Genomic DNA, 15687 nt, shown 5'->3' with positions numbered 1-15687 from the left:
CAAGCCGTGGCACATTGTTCGGCAGGTGCGACGTCGGATGGTGATGTCCTGGATCTGCTGCACTACAGCCACAGCACGAGCCGGCAAGTGCATAATACCATAAGGTTTTATCACGGTATTCAATTCTGTGAAAAAATGTTTTTATATGGTGTACGACACAGAAATAAGAATTAAAATGACATTTATCTTCCTGAATCGCACTGGATGGTTGTGTGGAAGATGAGCGAACATGTTGGACGTGTTCCGGTGTTTGGCTGCTACTTTCCCTCCACATGTTTCACACAAAGGGAAATCGTCTTCCACCTGCAGTCCCTCAGCATTTTCCGCTACCCAATATATTTCCAAATCTTTGACTTTACCCTTTTAGAAGGGGCATAAATTATCGTCAGTGTTCCACCTCACGCCATGCTTCTCCTTCACGTGGAGACTGTTTACATCAGAGTGCGCATGTCTCTTTTACACAGCATACACGCAGTGTACTAGCATGAAAAAGCAGCTAAGACACGTTCTAAACTTCTGCATTTGGATCTACAATTATTCACCCTGTTTTGAAATGTCTGCGATAAAAATACTGTGCATATTCATTACCGCGATTTACTGCATTACCGAATACCGGCACATGTCTTATACTAATCTATCGATATATCATCATCATCATCATCATCATCATCTTCTCCCGCTTATCCGCGGCCGGGTCGCGGGGCAGCAGTCTAAGCATAGATGCCCAGACTTCACTCTCCCTAGACACTTCTTCCGGGGGGACACCGAGGCGTTCCCAGGCCAGCCGGGAGACATAGTCTTCCCGGGAAGGCGTCCAGGAGGCATCCGGAACAGATGCCCGAACCACCTCAGCTGACCCCTCTCGATGTGGAGGAGCAGCGGCTCTACTCTGAGCTCCTCCCGAGTGACCGAGCTTCTCACCCTATCTCTAAGGGATCGCCCAGCCACCCTGCGGAGAAAGCTCAATTCGGCCGCCTGTATTCGGGATCTTGTCCTTTTGGTCATGACCCCGAGCTCATGACCATAGGTGAGAGTAGGAACGTAGATTGACCGGTAAATCGAGAGTTTCGCCTTGCGGCTCAGCTCTTTCTTCACCACGGCAGACCGGTACATCGACCGCATTACTGCAGAAGCTGCACCGATTTGTCTGTCAATCTCCCGTTCCGCCCTTCCCTCACTCGTGAACATAACCCCAAGATAACTCCACTTGCGGCAGGAACTCTCCACCAACCTGAAGTGGGCAAGCCACCCCTTTCCGACTGAGGACCATGGCCTCGGATTTGGAGGTGCTGATTCTAATCCCAGCCGCTTCACACTCGGCTGCAAACCGTTCAGGTGCATGCTGAAGGTCCGGGTCTGATAAAGCCAACACGACATCATCATCTGCAAAGAGCAGAGACGAAATTGTGTTGTCACCAAACCGGACACCCTCCGGAGTCCAACATGCAACGGGAACAAGTCTGACTTACTGCCGGCAATGCGAACCAAGCTCCTGCTTCGGTTGTAAAGGGCCACGGACCCCATACTCCCGGAGCTCCCTCCACAGGCCGCCGCAAGGGACACAGTCGAATGCCTTTTCCAAATCCACAAAACACATGTGGACTGGTTGGGCAAACTCCCATGAACCCTCCAGCACCCTGTAGAGGGTATAGAGCTGGTCCAGTGTTCCACGGCCTGGACGAAAAACACACTGTTCCTCCTGAATCCGAGGTTCTACTATCAGCCGTATTCTCCTCTCCATACCCTGGCATAGACTTTCCCAGGTAGGCTGAGTAGTGTGATCCCCCTATAGTTGGAACACACCCTCCGGTCCCCCTTCTTAAAAAGAGGGACCACCACCCCGGTCTGCCATTCCAGAGGCACTGTCCCCGACCGCCACGCGATGCTGCATAGGCGTGTCAGCCAAGACAGCCCCACAACATTCAGAGACTTGAGGTACTCAGGGCGGATCTCATCCACCCCCGGTGCCTTGCCACCGAGGAGTTTCTTTACTACCTCGGTGACTTCAGCTTGGGTGATGGACGAGTCCACCTCTGAGCCCTCAGCCTCTGCTTCCTCAATGGAAGACTTGACGGCGGGATTGAGGAGATCCTCGAAGTATTCCTTCCACCGTCCAACGACATCCCCAGTTGAGGTCAACAGCTCCCCACCTCCACTATAAACAGCATTGGTAGGGCACTGCTTCCCTCTCCTGTGGTGCCGGACGGTTTGCCAGAATCTCTTCGAGGCCAGCCGATAGTCCTTCTCCATGGCCTCACCGAACTCCTCCAAGGCCCGAGTTTTTGCCTCCACAACCACCCGGGCTGCAGTTCGCTTGGCCTGCCGGTACCCGTCAGCTGCTTCAGGAGTCCCACAAGCCAACCAGGCCCGATAGTACTCCTTCTTCAGCTTGACGGCATCCCTTACTACCGGTTGCCACCACGTCACTGTCGCTGCACACGTGGGCATTGAAGTCTCCCAGTAGAACGACGGAGTCCCAAGTCGGAGAACTGTCCAGCACCCCTCCCAGAGACCCCAAGAAGGCCGTTTACTCTACACTTCCGTTTGGCCCGTAGGCACACACGACAGTGAGAGACCTATCCCCGACATGTAGGCGCAGGGAAACGATCGATATATATCCCTGTGAAACACCCTTTCAAAAAGTTTTGGTTCAAGCATAGGTTCTGATATCGGTAGGTGAAAGATCATGCTTTACGATCCTTATGGTGCCATTTTCTTCTGTTATTCCAGTGGATTCTCATCCTTCACATTCAGAAAAAAAAGAATAAATGTGAGAGCAGGCAGAGAGCAGAGCTGTATATAAGTGTACAGAGATCTGATACGTCAGTAGAAACTTAACTCTAATGGACTGTGAAGATGGAGAGTCATGATTTCAGCAGGACTCTATGCCACCACTAGCACAAAGAATAATACATTGGTTAGAATGAAAGTTAAGGAAGCAGAAACATCATGTGAAACCAAATGAAATTTACCTAGCGGTTCTGATTTCACCACAGTGACACAAGACATGTCTCTGGACCCTGAACCATGAGCACTGACTCCCCATAGAACCATAATCTGACGTGGCTTAGTGCACACAAACGCCCTGGTTCTGTCACCTTGTAAAGGATTTGGCCTTCATCTCTGCAGCCTGATAAAACATTACAAAGACTCATCCTCTGGAGCTCAGAGCAGCCACGGTGTTCATTTGGGTGCATGGGATCCCCTCCCACAATATCCAACATCCCATGCCCAGAAGAGAGCACCGTGGCTGCTATGAGCTCCAGGGGAATCTCCATAGGAGTTTGAAATTTCCCAACAAGGCAACAGAACCAGAGGGGGGAGGGTGCAGGGAAAGAGAAAGAAAAGCCCATGAATCAGCTTCCTTTCTCTGGCTCAAACCTCCAGACGCACATAGGCGTTTCGAGTGCTTGGCCCCCTTCGATCGCTACCGTCCCCCGATATCCAAACGACACATCAATCAAGAAACTAAAAAGTTGAACCTCCAGAACGCCTGCAAAAAGCCATCAGACGGACTGGAACGATGCAAGCCAACGCCCTGGTTCTGCCACGCCGTCACGGATTTTGTCTCTCACGCCAGACACTTTGTCATATATCAAAGCAAACAGCCCTTTGGGGTGAATTGCATCATGGGAGATGGCATTACCCTTCTTGTGCAGAAGGGCATTATGGGTGTCAAAATGGGCGCGGTCATCAAAATACATGAAGGGGGACAAGTGACATATCGACGGACTCAGCGTAGCAAAGGGAGTTGGACTGTGGGTAATATAATGACATCACGTGACGTCACGTCAAGCTACGCCCCCACCATTAGTCCAAATAAGCACGAAAAAAAACATGCTCAGAAATGGGCGTGTGATATGTCTAAGTACTCGGCACAGTGGGGGGAGTTGAACCCCGGCTGAATCGAAGACGTCACGTGACGTCACAGGCCACGCCCACCGAGCAAACCTGTTAGCTTACCGTGTCCCTAAACTCGTTTGGACCCGGACGTGTGACACATCAAACCGCTCGGCACGGTCTGGGTAATATCCGGCGGAGTGCCATATCTACGCCGCGTGACGTCACAAGACGTCAGGTGAACGCGAACGCACAAAAAAACACAAAACGACAAAACTCCGGAGACACGGGTGTGTGACACGTCTAAACACTCGGCACCGCGAGGCGAGTTGGACGCTGGGTCATGTGATTACGCCTTGTGTCATCACATGCCCCGCCCCCTGTCTGTCTTTGCTCTGATCTCTGGTATAACTGCTATTACTTTACTCTGACCTCTGGTATAACTGCTATTAATTTACTCGGACCTCTGGTATAACTGCCGTAACTTTACCTTTACCCTGACCGCTGGTATAACTGCTATTAATTTACTCTGACCTCTGGTATAACTGCTATTATTAATTTACTCTGACTTCTGGTATAACTGCTGTTAATTTACTCTGACCTCTGGTATAACTGTTATTAATAATTTTCTCTGATCTCTGGTATAACTGTTATTATTTTCTCTGACCTCTGGTATAACTGCTATTAATAATTTTCTCTGATCTATGGTATAACTGCTATTAATTTACTCTGACCTCTGGTATAACTGCTATTATTAATTTAATCTGACCTCTGGTACAACTGTTATTAATTTACTCTGACCTCTGGTATAACTGTTATTAATTTACTCTGACCTCTGGTATAACTGCTATTAATTTACTCTGACCTCTGGTATAACTGTTATTAATTTACCCTGACCGCTGGTATAACTACTATTAATTTACTCTGACCTCTGGTATAACTGCTATTAATTTACTCTGACCTCTGGTATAACTCCTATTATTAATTTAGTCTGATCTCTGGTATAACTGTTATTAATTTACACTGACCTCTGGTATAACTGCTATTATTAATTTACTCTGATCTCTGTTATAACTGCTATTATTAATTTACTCTGACCTCTGGTATAACTGAATTCATTCATCATCTTCTCCCGCTTATCCGTAATTCGGGTCGCGGGGGCAGCAGTCCAGGTACACTTACGAGAAAATCAAGGACCGTGACATGGGGCCACCTTCCCGTGGCCTCACCACCTGCAGGAGGGATCGTAAGGGACTGGTGCTGAGAGGTATAACTGCTATTATTAATTTAATCTGATCTCTGGTATAACTGCTATTAATTTACTCTGACCTCTGGTATAACTGCTATTATTAATTTACTCTGATCTCTGGTATAACTGCTATTAATTTATTTTGATCTCTGGTATAACTGCTATTATTAATTTACTCTGATCTCTGGTATAACTGCTATTAATTTATTTTGATCTCTGGTATAACTGCTATTATTAATTTACTCTGACCTCTGGTATAACTGCTATTATTAATTTACTCTGATCTCTGGTATAACTGTTATTAATTTACTCTGACATCTGGTATAACTGCTATTATTAATTTACTCTGATCTCTGGTATAACTGCTATTAATAATTTACTCTGACCTCTGGTATAACTGCTATTAATTTACTTTGACCTCTGGTATAACTGCTATTAATTTACTCTGATCTCTGGTATAACTGTTATTATTAATTTACACTGATCTCTGGTATAATTGCTATTATTAATTTACACTGATCTCTGGTATAACTGTTATTAATTTACTCTGATCTCTGGTATAACTGCTATTAATTTACACTGATCTCTGGTATAACTGCTATTATTAATTAACTCTGATCTCTGGTATAACTGCTATTATTAATTTACTCTGATCTCTGCTATAACTGTTATTAATTTACTCTGACTTCTGGTATAACTGTTATTAATTTACTCTGATCTCTGGTATAACTGCTATTAATTTACTCTGACCTCTGGTATAACTGCTATTATTAATTTACTCTGACCTCTGGTATAACTGTTATTAATTTACTCTGGTCTCTGGTATAACTGCTATTAATTTACACTGATCTCTGGTATAACTGCTATTATTAATTTACATTGATCTCTGGTATAACTGCTATTAATTTACACTGATCTCTGGTATAACTGCTAATATTAATTTACTCTGATCTCTTGTATAACTGCTATTATTAATTTACTCTGATCTCTGCTATAACTGCTATTAATTTACTCTGACCTCTGGTATAACTGTTATTAATTTACTCTGATCTCTGGTATAACTGCTATTAATTTACTCTGACCTCTGGTATAACTGCTATTATTAATTTACTCTGACCTCTGGTATAACTGTTATTAATTTACTCTGGTCTCTGGTATAACTGCTATTAATTTACACTGATCTCTGGTATAACTGCTATTATTAATTTACATTGATCTCTGGTATAACTGCTATTAATTTACACTGACCTCTGGTATAACTGCTATTATTAATTTACTCTGATCTCTGGTATAACTGCTATTATTAATTTACTCTGATCTCTGGTATAACTTATTAATTTACTCTGACCTCTGGTATAACTGCTATTATTAATTTACTCTGATCTCTGGTATAACTGTTATTAATTTACTCTGACATCTGGTATAACTGCTATTAATAATTTACTCTGATCTCTGGTATAACTGCTATTAATAATTTACTCTGACCTCTGGTATAACTGCTATTAATTTACTCTGACCTCTGGTATAACTGCTATTAATTTACTCTGATCTCTTTTATAACTGTTATTATTAATTTACACTGATCTCTGGTATAATTGCTATTATTAATTTACACTGATCTCTGGTATAACTGTTATTAATTTACTCTGATCTCTGGTATAACTGCAATCAATTTACACTGATCTCTGGTATAACTGCTATTATTAATTTACTCTGATCTCTGGTATAACTGCTATTATTAATTTACTCTGATCTCTGCTATAACTGTTATTAATTTACTCTGACTTCTGGTATAACTGTTATTAATTTACTCTGACCTCTGGTATAACTGTTATTAATTTACTCTGATCTCTGGTATAACTGCTATTAATTTACACTGATCTCTGGTATAACTGCTATTATTAATTTACTCTGATCTCTTGTATAACTGCTATTATTAATTTACTCTGATCTCTGCTATAACTGCTTTTAATTTACTCTGATCTCTGGTATAACTGCTATTAAGTTATTATCAAGAAAATACGATCATATAACCCCAATCTTATCGTCCCTACATTGGCTTCCTATTAAGTTTCGAATAGACTACAAACTACTGCTACTCACTTTTAAAGCACTAAATGGTTTGGCTCCCATGTATCTATCCAGTCTCTTAACACGCTACAATCCGTCACGCTCCCTGAGATCTCAAAACTCTGGGCTTCTAGTAGTTCCTAGAATAGCAAAGTCCACTAAAGGCGGTAGAGCATTTTCACATTTAGCTCCTAAACTCTGGAATAGTCTTCCTGACAGTGTTCGGGGTTCAGATACACTCTCCCAGTTTAAGTGCAGATTAAAAACATATCTTTTTAGCAAAGCCTACACATAACACACATCACACACATCACATCACAACCTTGTGCTCCAGAATATATGATCACATGCACATTATCAACTTGTGCTGTTAATATCATGAACAGCAGCTACGCTAATTCCTCTCCACTGCTTCTCTTTCTCTCCCCATCCCGAGGCTTCCTGAGGTTTGGCCAGCTCCAGTCACGTCCCACCTCGTGAAGATTTTGGACCTATGGATGATCATGGAGAAGTAGATGCCGAGTGTTTAAAGGCCCTGGCATGGAGAAGCTGATGCTGGATCTATGATGATCACAAATTGTTCTGTATTGTTGAAAGATTTATGACCAAACTTTTGATGTCACCCATATGAGGATGGGTTCCCCTTTGAGTCTGGTTCCTCTCAAGGTTTCTTCCTCATATCATCTAAGGGAGTTTTTCCTTGCCACTGTCGCCACGGCTGCTCATCAGGGACAAACGCACACCATTCACCTTCACTGTTGTTTTCTGTAAAGCTGCTTTGAGACAATGTCTGTTGTGAAAAGCGCTATACAAATAAACTTGACTTGACTTGACTTGACTATTACTTTACTCTGACCTCTGGTATAACTGTTATTAATTTATTCTGACCTCTGGTATAACTGCTATTTACTATGACCTCTGGTATAACTGCAATTAATAATTTACTCTGATCTCTGGTATAACTGCTATTAATAATTTACTCTGATCTCTGGTGAAACTGTTATTAATTTACTCTGACCTCTGGTATAACTGCTATTAATTTACTCTGATCTCTGGTATAACTGCTATTAATAATTTACTCTGACCTCTGGTATAACTGCTGATAATTTACTCTGACCTCTGGTATAACTGCTATTTGCTCTGACCTCTGCTATAACTGTTATTAATTTACTCTGATCTCTGATATAACTGCTATTATTAATTTACTCTGACCTCTGGTACAACTGTTATTAATTAACTCTGACCTCTGGTATAACTGCTATTATTAATTTACTCTGACCTCTGGTACAACTGTTATTAATTTACTCTGACCTCTGGTATAACTGTTATTAATAATTTACTCTGACCTCTGGTATAACTGCTATTTACTCTGACCTCTGGTATAACTGCTATTTACTCTGAACTGTTATTATTAATTTAATCTGATCTCTGGTATAACTGCTATTAATTTACTCTGACCTCTGGTATAACTGCTATTTGCTCTGACCTCTGGTATAACTGTTATTAATTTATTTTGACCTCTGGTATAACTGTTATTAATTTATTCTGACCTTTGGTATAACTGCTATTATTAATTTACTCTGACCTCTGGTATAGCTGCTATTAATTTACTCTGACCTCTCGTATAACTGCTATTAATTTACTCTGACCTCTGGTATAACTGTTATTGATTTACTCTGCTAATAATTTACTCTGGTCTCTGGTATAACTGCTATTAATTTAATTTGATCACTGGTATAACTGCTATTAATTTACTCTGACCTCTTGTATAACTGCTATTAATAATTTACTCTGATCTCTGGTATAACTGCTATTAATTTACTCTGACCTCTGGTATAACTGCTATTAATAATTTTCTCTGATCTCTGGTATAACTGTTATTAATTTTCTCTGATCTCTGGTATAACTGCTATTAATAATTTTCTCTGACCTCTGGTATAACTGCTATTAATAATTTTCTCTGATCTCTGGTATAACTGCTATTAATTTACAATGGGCTCTGGTATAACTGCTATTACTTTACTCTGACCCATGGTATAACTGATATATCAATAATTATTGTTTATTATTATGATTATTATTATTATTATTATTATTAGCAGAAGCTGAAGTATGGGATTACACAATGGAAAGTCAAAAGCGGAGTCACACAGTATAATAGGGATTCTGGGGCTGGTTCTTCCTACAGTCTATCAACATGATCCGTGAGTCAGACTTGTGTCACTGTGGTGAAATCATGTCATTTACATTCGGTTTGACAGCAACACCCATCTTCCACACAACCGTCCAGTGCGATTCAGGAAGATAAATGTCATTTTAATTCTTATTTCTGTGTCGTACACCATATAAAAACATTTTTTCACAGAATTGAATACTGTGATAAAACCTTACGGTATTATGCACTTGCCGGCTCGTGCTGTGGCTGTAGTGCAGCAGATCCAGGACATCACCATCCGACGTCGCACGTGCCGAACAATGTGCCACGGCTTGTCTGAGCTTCAGAGTCCCTGAAATTTGTCTAATGTTCCTTAGATGAAATCCCCCTGAAAAACAGAAGAACCAGAGGCTCACCATGCAACATCTCAAGACCAAAAGAGCACAGAGGCTCTGCTGAGCTCCAGAGCATGGGTCCTTAAACTTTTTTTTTCATGCTCCAGAGATCCAATCCACTTTCCCCTACCAGGTGGTAGAACCAGGACATTCTCTTACACTAAGGCATTTTGGCAATGTCTTTGGCAGCGCAGTTTGCAGGCGCTCTGGAGGTCCCGCTTTTAAATCGTTTCGCAGTGATATTTATGTAGCACAAGCAATGAAAATGTTGACGAGCATCACGTGGTTCTCTTTCTTTCTCCTCTTTTCTTTCTCTTTCCATGCACACTCTCACACCAATAGATTAGAACGCAACACACACTTAGATTAGATGAGAATAAAAGGCCACGTTTCTATAGTTTTTTATATTTGTATAGCACCAGCACACCTACAAACCATGCTGAACCTGCTGAAATCATGACTCTCCATCTTCACCGTCCATTACAGTTAAGTTTCTACTGAAGTATCAGATCTCTGTACACTTATATACACCTCTGCTCTCACATTTATTATTTTCTTTTCTGAATGTGGCAGATGTGTATTCTGCTGAAATCCCATGAGAAAAGAGAAGCAATAAGGCTTGGAGGAATTGATCCTTTAAACAAATAAAGCAGGACCTATGCTCCAAACCAAAACTTCTTGCAAAGGAGGTACAGTATCGCACCAGAGCCCATAAATAGAAACTGAATGAAGTTGCTGTCAAACCGAATGTAAATGACATGATTTCACCACAGTGACACAAGACATGTCTGACTCACGGATCATGTTGATAGACTGTAGGAAGAACCAGCCCCAGAATCCCTATTATACTGTGTGACTCCGCTTTTGACTTTCCATTGTGTAATCCCATACTTCAGCTTCTGCTAATAATAATAATAATAATAATAATAATCATAATAATAAACAATAATTATTGATATATCAGTTATACCATGGGTCAGAGTAAATTAATAGCAGTTATACCAGAGCCCATTAAAAATTAATAACAGTTATACCAGAGATCAGAGAAAATTATTAATAGCAGTTATACCAGAGATCAGAAAAAAATTAATAACAGTTATACCAGAGGTCAGAGTAAATTAATAACAGTTATACCAGAGACCACAGTAAATTAATAGCAGTTATACCAGAGATCAGAGTAAATTAATAATAGCAGTTATACCAGAGATCAGAGTAAATTAATAACAGTTGTACCAGAGATCAGAGTAAATTAATAATAGCAGTTATACCAGCGGTCAGTGTAAATTAATAAAAGTTATACCAGAGGTCAGAGTAAATTAATAGCAGTTATACCAGAGATCAGAGTAAATTAAAAGCAGTTATACCAGAGATCAGAGTAAATTATTAATAGCAGTTATACCAGAGGTCAGAGTAAATTAATAACAGTTATACCAGAGATCAGAGTAAATTATTAATAGCAGTTATACCAGAGATCAGAGTAAATTAATAACAGTTATACCAGAGACCAGAGTAAATTAATAACAGTTATACCAGAGATCAGAGTAAATTATTAATAGCAGTTATACCAGAGATCAGAGTAAATTAATAACAGTTATACCAGAGATCAGAGTAAATTAATAATAGCAGTTATACCAGAGGTCAGAGTAAATTAATAGCAGTTATACCAGAGATCAGAGTAAATTAATAACAGTTATACCAGAGGTCAGAGTAAAGTAATACACTGTAAAAATGATTAAGAGTTTTAGTCAGGTGAACAAGTAAAATCATGTCCTGTCAACTTGCAGTTCTTCACTACACAACTGGATGAGTTCTAACAACCTCGACTTGATGGGAAATGGAAAACTTTAAATAACAAGTTCATATAACAATAAAACATAAGTTCTATCAATTTTCTCTGTAATGTGCATGTGCCAGAAACTCTACGTCATTAAACCGTACTATTTTAACGAAGTTGAGACAGGGGCACCATCCGCCATTTTCTGCACTTGAAGTTGCTGATCATGCCAGAAAAGATGAAGGAGCTCGCGATTACAGATGAACTTTATTCACTGCAAATAATGTAAAGAGTAAGTATATTTTCTTTAATGTTAATTAAGACTTGTTTCGTTAGCGCTCACCGTAGTCAATCACATGTTGCGAACTTCATTAATACTGAATACAGTTCACTGAAGTGAGACCTGTTGTGTTGAGCATGTTCTAGTTTAAGCTTTATGAGCTTAATCCTCGTCTCTGTTAAAAGGTAATGGAGACTAGTTTAATTTATAAGACTATAAGAAAAAAATCTGTTTGCCCATCAGAACACTATGATTACACATTTGTTTATTTAAATGTCTTTAATTGTATTTTCATGGGACGATAGAAACAACTTCATTACTTGAGGATGTAAAAGAACTGGTGAACCGTTTTTTTTAATCGGTTCATTAAAACGAACTGTCCGAAAGAACCGGTTCGCGGAAAATGACTGATTGTGTAACAGTGATGACTCTGGACGTGATGATTCGTGCTTGATTGATCAAAATGCTTGATTGACTTATGTTTCTTAAACGCTCAGTCAATTATTTGTAAAAAAATTTATTTAAAAATTAACGACTGATCGTTTAAGAAACAGACATACACCTGAGCACGTGCAAACGGTGTCTTCTGTATAGCTAACTTGCGTGTTGATCTTGCATTAATGTAACATCACAACTTTTTGTAGTTTAATAATCACATAATTAAACTTTTGTCATTTGTGTTATCTATGAAGCCCTGAAGAATCATGAACTGTAGAAACATTTTCAGCTAATAAAAGCTTTATTTACAGCGTCGCTTAATTTCATAATGCCAGCAATATCATCACTATAATATTGAATGTATCACCCAGTCATAGAAGTTTATACTTTTATCCTCATTGTATTTGGTAAGTAAGATGTTCAGTGAATATTTCTGTGTTTAACGTGTATGTGTACTTTGATGGAGTTTATTGTTTTTTTTATTTGTAGGATCAGTACAGTGCAAGTAGAGTGGAAGCACAACTCCATATCAATGAGGTGGTGTTGCAAGATTTGTAGATTTTCCTCATCCAACCAGCGTGCCCTAATCACACATTACAAGCTGAGACACTGCCATCAGGCAAGTCACTGTCCACTCCCATGCATCTATAAAGATTGTGTATGCACATTTAGTAAACATTGTAAACATACATTCTCTTTGTATGATGAAAACATAAAAAGTTCAGTCTTTGTTTAGAATAAAGTTTGTATTCGCTACTAGATTAATATCAAACCTCATTGGTTCTTTTGATCAAATGTTGTGACACAAGAACAACTGAGGTTTGATGTATTATGTCATGGTAACATAAAAACTGATATGATCGGTTTATTACACAAAGTTATCTTTAAAAAAATGTTAAAAAATGGTAACATGAGTGATCCACTACTTTAACAGAATTCTTTGCTTTTTAGAGCTGAACAGCCTAGCCACTATTCATCTTCATTTTATTGAATGAATGTTTGGAGTGGCATGTTGATGAGTAAATGATAATATCTTTGGTAACCTATCCAGCAGGATTAGACACCCCTGAATTAAGTGGCATGAGCGTGTTACATCCACTATGAAATCTTATTTTGGTTAAAAAAAAAATTTACAAGCAAATGTTGTTGCACACATCATTGTCAATTTATTTACAATAAAAGTATACAAGTGTAAATGTGCAAATTTGAAAAAAGTTTAAATTTTTTCAAAAGCATCAAAGAATGAGGGAGGGGGAGAAATGATAAAGAAAAACAAAGGATTGAAAGAATAAACCTGGTACTTTAACTATTATATTTTACAGACAACAAAGCAAAAGATGAGGACAGCAGCATTGCTGCATCTGCCATGGTACATGCGAGAGACTCCTTCAAAATTCATGAAGATATGCGAGGTAAGCTAAAACATGGAAGGCAAAACCAGGGAAAATGAAACATTAGATCTCTCAATTTGCAGGGGACTGGGACTATATTTGTGTAATTGCTTTTAAGTAATAATACCTTGTTTTGTTTACATTCTATAAAGCCCAGTGACCGTGAAGAGGATGTGATCCAGGGTGTGGTGATTGGAATTCTTGTGGTGGTGGAAAATGTGATGGAACCTCTCCCAGCATTCTACAATGACGTTGCCCTGGTGATTGAGGAAGAAGTGGTAATGCGTCACCTGACTGACATTCCTAATGCTTTTCTGAACCTGATGGGCCTGGTGTATGCATTACATCTTCACTACACAAAGGAACTAAAATTCCCTTTTGAAGTGATACAGCAGCTGTTTATTGGAGTTGGATCAGACTCTTTGAATACCAAATTGCTGCGATAAGACAGAAAACAAACAAAAGCTTTTTTCCATTTTGCTACTGTTTAATGGTTGTACTGTTTTAAAGTGTAAGAGCATTGTTGTTTTTAGATCTCATTGTTTTAAGTGGGAAATTGGGATTCTTGAAATCTGTTCAAACTGACTGTTTTCTTGTTCGCTTGTACTGCTTCCTCTTTCCTTGTCTTTTACTATGATTGGGAATTGAAGACAGTTTTTGAACAGTTGAATGTAAAGTTTAACACGGCTTATTGTGAATTATTCATGTACACTTGTTCTTGCAATGAATATAGCTGATGACAAGGAGAGTTATTTGTACTATTTTGGCTGGAGGATGTGGGTCTGTGCATACAGAAGTTTGCCCCTGTTTGTGTGAGCTGTGTATATGTGAAGGTTTTTCTTGTCGAGTGTTTTTATAGCTTTGTAAGAGGTTTCTTCATGTCTGTGTTTTTGGATGCAGTGTATCTGTTTAAAAAATAAATGCTGAGAGTTTGAATTTTGCAGTTGTGTTGATTTCATAAAAAAATCTGGTTAGATTTCCAGAACTACTTGTCAAACCAAAGTCCAGTAAATGTTTGAATATGTGACATGATTGAAGATGCACTGATTCTTAGAGTGATTTTGCCTTTACTTTTCTCCAAAACTCCACAGTAAAATGAATTAAAATTTTAAATAAGAATATAATAAACAGGGAGACTCTAAATAAAAATGATTTAAAAGATTGAGCAAACCTAAAAAAGATTTTTAAATGCTTGAATATGGTGAATAAAATGCACTGATTTTTCTGTTTCTTAACGGAAACGCCGTTCTGAAGCGTTTTTACATGTATTTTGACCGCTCCCAGCACCCGTACCGTACGTGTACGATTAGACACGCAACACAAAGTGCGGCTGCTTAACCGTGTATTTTCAAGATGTGGCCTTAACCTCAGTGTGGAAAAGCGACTGATCTGAAGCTGCTGCTTTTCAACTGATACACACTGTGGGGTCAAAAGTATTTGGACATCGGTCTTTTCGAGTCAGATGTGGTTCATTCACTATTTATGCTGAGAACCTGCATGAAGGTGGTACTAAATTTATTAAATGTACCATTGACATGTTACACCTCAACTTGCTCTGACCTTAAATCAGGCTCTAAACTGTAGCAGTTCCTCCTCCACCCACACGGGGAAGACTCCTCCGTGGAAGTTACGCTAAGTTACAGGAAGTCACGCTGGGTTTCTGTAGGTTCTGTAGGTGGACGATTTTATTGCATCTCATGTAAAAATTGCAGTAGCAGTTCTACAGAATTCACGTCTCAGTGAGAGAAAAAGCTCAGCTTTAGTAACTCATCCTGCTGTTTTAATCAAAAGATTTCAATAAAAAGAGAATCTCAGCATCTCCAACTAGAAATACAATGTGGATTCTGTTCAGGTTCATACAGCAGGTGATGGAACTCATCATCAGTTTGCATGTTAATGAGCAGGATGAAGCATTTATTCATTAGTTATTTATCCAGTTATTATCTGTTAACCTGTTATTTCAACAAAACCAGATTTTCTCCTGCAAACCAAGTTCAAGAAAATGCTACAAGGAATTGACTCCCATGTCGTGTTTGCTGGACTTTAGAATGTAATACTTTATTGCACTGAGGTGCTTCAGTACCTAAAGGTCTAC

At 39.4% G+C, this 15687-nt stretch overlaps 2 protein-coding genes and 1 long non-coding RNA gene across 3 annotated transcripts in view; 2 read left to right on the top strand and 1 right to left on the bottom strand.

Annotated features, from left to right (window-relative positions):
- LOC310738146 (histone H1-like) overlaps positions 1 to 15687 on the bottom strand; it is a gene marked incomplete at its 3' end in the record, with an annotated part of 232655 nt that overhangs the window by 73805 nt on the left and 143163 nt on the right. The gene's annotated exons all lie outside the window — the stretch shown is intronic.
- The window catches only part of LOC310738274 (uncharacterized protein), a 259060-nt gene that overhangs the window by 150294 nt on the left and 93079 nt on the right, over positions 1 to 15687 (top strand).
- LOC310738315 lies at positions 11400 to 14083 on the top strand. Its single transcript, XR_014537033.1, has 4 exons — positions 11400 to 11775; positions 12691 to 12820; positions 13524 to 13613; positions 13745 to 14083. It is a non-coding gene; the product is annotated as an uncharacterized lncRNA (long non-coding RNA).

The sequence above is a fragment of the Silurus aristotelis genome (assembly GCF_946808225.1).
Source record: "Silurus aristotelis genome assembly, chromosome: 15".
Classification (NCBI taxonomy): Eukaryota; Metazoa; Chordata; class Actinopteri; order Siluriformes; family Siluridae; genus Silurus; species Silurus aristotelis.
Note: the sequence above shows the minus strand (reverse complement) of the source record. Positions and strands in the feature narration are given on the sequence as shown.